We start from the raw sequence: 2,870 nt of genomic DNA on the forward strand, positions 1-2,870 counted from the left end.
TTCCACGAAATGGCTTGAGGCCATGAAATCTGAGATGGGATCCATATAGAGAACAAAGTATGGACTTTGGTTGACTTGCCCGGTTAATCGACAAGTCATTGAGAATAATGGATTTTCAAGAGGAAGACGGACGCTGATAGTAGTGTTACTATCTACAAAGCTAGACTTGTCAAAAAAGGTTTTTGAAAAAGTTCAAGGTGTTGACTACGATGAGATTTTCTCACTCATAGCGATGCTTAAAGTCTGTCTGAATCATGTTAGCAATTGCCACATTTTATGAAATCTGGCAAATGGATGTCAAAACTACATTCCTTAATGGATTTCTTAAAGAAGAGTTGTATATGATGCAACCAAAAGGTTTTGTCGATCCTAAAGGTGCTAACAAAATGTGCAAGCTCCAGCAATCCATCCATGGACTGGTGCAAAGCATCTCAGAGTTGGAATATACGCTTTGATGAGTTGATGAAAGCATATAGTTTTATACAGACTTGCGATGAAGCTTGTATTTACAAGAAAGTGAGCGGGAGCACTACAACATTTCTGGTAAGTATATGTGAATGACATATTGTTGATCGGAAATAATGTAGAATTTTCTGGAAAGCATAAAGGAGTGTTTGAAAGGAGTTTTTCAAGCAAGACCTCGGTGAAGCTGCTTACATATTGAGCATCAAGATCTATAGAGATAGATCAAGACGCTTAATAAGTTTTTTCAATGAGTACATACCTTGACAAGTTTTTGAATTAGTTCAAAATGGAACAGTCAAAGAAAGAGTTCTTGCCTGTGTTGCAAGGTGTGAAGTTGAGTAAGACTCAAATCCCAACCACAACAGAAGATAGAGAGAGAATGAAAGTCATTCCCTATGCCTCAGCCATAGGTTCTATAAAGTATGCCATGCTATGTACCAGACCTATTGTATACCCTGCCCTGGGTTTGGCAAGGGAGTACAATTTTGATCTAGGAGTAGATCACTAGACAGCGGTCAAAATTATCCTTAGAGGACTAAGGAAATATTTCTCGGTTATGGAGGTGATAAAGAGTTCGTCGTAAAGAGTTACGTCGATGCAAGCTTTGACACCGATCTGGATGACTCTAAGTCACAATCCGGATACATATTGAAAGTGGGAGCAATTAGCTAAAGTAGCTCTGTGCAGGGCATTGTAGACATAGAAATTTGCAAAATACATACGGATCTGGATTTGGCGGACCCGTTGACTAAACTTCTCTCGCAAGCAAAACATTGTCACACCTTAGTACTCTTTGGGTCTTAATCACATGGCGATGTGAACTAGATTACTGACTCTAGTAAACCCTTTGAGTGTTGGTCACATGGCGATGTGAACTATGGGTGTTAATCACATGGAGATATGAACTATTGGTGTTAAATCACATGGCGATGTGAACTAGATTATTGACTCTAGTGCAAGTGAGAGACTGAAGGAAATATGCCCTAGAGGCAATAATAAAGTTATTATTTATTTCCTTATTTCATGATAAATGTTTATTATTCATGCTATAATTGTATTAACCGAAAACTTGAGACATGTGTGAATACATAGACAAAACAGAGTGTCACTAGTATGCCTCTACTTGACTAGCTCGTTGAATCAAAGATGGTTAAGTTTCCTAGCCATAGACATGAGTTGTCATTTGATTAACGGGATCACATCATTAGAGAATGATGTGATTGACTTGACCCATTCCGTTAGCTTAGCACTTGATCGTTTAGTATGTTGCTATTGCTTTCTTCATGACTTATACATGTTCCTATGACTATGAGATTATGCAAGTCCCGAATACCGGAGGAACACCTTGTGTGCTATCAAACGTCACAACGTAACTGGGTAATTATAAAGATGCTCTACAGGTGTCTCCGAAGGTGTTTGTTGGGTTGGTATAGATCGAGAATAGGATTTTTCACTTCGAGTATCGGAGAGGTATCTCTGGGCCCTCTCGGTAATGCACATCTGAAAGCACAAGTGCTCCCTGGGTGATTTTGGTATTTAATGTCAACATATCTTTTGTTGGACTAATGCTTCTACCTAGTATGTTTCAGATAAGTTCAACAATGGAGTGGCATGGACTAGAGGATGTGGAACCCCTTCAAGATGCTGAGGACAAAGGATTGGCTCAAGCTCAAAGCTCAGGACTCTACATTTTCTATTTTAGTGATCCAAGATCACATTGAGTCCATAGGAAAGCCAATACTATTAAGAGGGGATGAGGTGTTGCTTAATGATTTTCTTGCTCAAAGTGCTTAGTGATATGCTCCAAAGCCCTCAACCACTTTCTCACATCCACATATGTCCCAAACCAAAAGTCAAACTCGGCCCACCAAAACTTTCTATCCGGCGCCACTGAGTTCTCTTGACATAGCCACTGCTAGAAACCCTAATCAATTCGGTCTCACCAATGGGATCTCGGTCTCACCGAGATGGGCTTGCAAACTCTCTGTTGCCTATTGCAATAATTTCGGTCCCACCAAGGTATGCAATCGGTCCCATCGAGTTTGCTTGGCCAACTCTCTGTTTCGCTTATTACAAAAATCGTTCCCACCGAGTTTGTGTAATCGATCAAACCGAGTTGGGGCTTTACCCTAACCCTAGCACATCGGTCCTACCGATTTGATCATATCGGTCCCACCGAAAATCCTAACGTTCACATTTTGAACTAAATCAGTCCGACCGAGTTCTCTGAATCGGTCCCACCGAGTTTGGTGATTTGTGTGTAACGGTTAGATTTTGTGTGGAGGCTATATATACCCCTCCACCCACTCTTCATTCATGGAGAGAGCCGTCAGAACATGCCTACACTTCCAACATACATTTTCTGAGAGAGAACCACCTACACTTGTGTTGAGGTTAAGATATTC

The sequence above is a fragment of the Triticum aestivum genome, chromosome 1D, assembly GCF_018294505.1.
Source record: "Triticum aestivum cultivar Chinese Spring chromosome 1D, IWGSC CS RefSeq v2.1, whole genome shotgun sequence".
Taxonomy (NCBI): Eukaryota; Viridiplantae; Streptophyta; class Magnoliopsida; order Poales; family Poaceae; genus Triticum; species Triticum aestivum.